The sequence below is a fragment of the Glandiceps talaboti genome, chromosome 1 (genome assembly GCF_964340395.1).
Source record: "Glandiceps talaboti chromosome 1, keGlaTala1.1, whole genome shotgun sequence".
NCBI classification, from domain to species: Eukaryota; Metazoa; Hemichordata; class Enteropneusta; family Spengelidae; genus Glandiceps; species Glandiceps talaboti.
The window spans coordinates 24,955,706-24,956,225 of NC_135549.1; positions in this window are offsets into that span (position 1 = coordinate 24,955,706).

Genomic DNA, 520 nt, shown 5'->3' on the forward strand with positions numbered 1-520 from the left:
ATTTACGAATATTCTAAATATGTACCAATCGTGTTATTTTTTTAAATATTTGTACATACCTATATAACGCCATTGTGTTGTATCATGATCATCACTGAATAGAAGGCCATAGGTCACACACGACTGTGGTAATAATACTTTCAGCAGTACATATTATTATTCTGCTGTATTTTGTAACTTTGTACGTCAAAACAATCAAATGAAATGTGAATTATGTGAATTATATATGTAGGGCCTCGGAGCAGTGACTTAATATATCTCCATATTATAGTTGACTGACCTCATATGACCTTTTAACCTATCGGTGCATTCATACACTGCATACACGTACACGAATAGTGAGAGTCGGGCCAAAAACTTAAAGATCTATAAATATATATATATAAAATTTTTGGAGGGGAACGAAAGGTGGGCCCCCTTAACTGTCTGTCTTTGGAATATACATGTACAAGTCCTTAGCCCACGGATTCTATTATGAATATGAATCCAAATACAATCAACCCTTCCTTTTGCATAATAC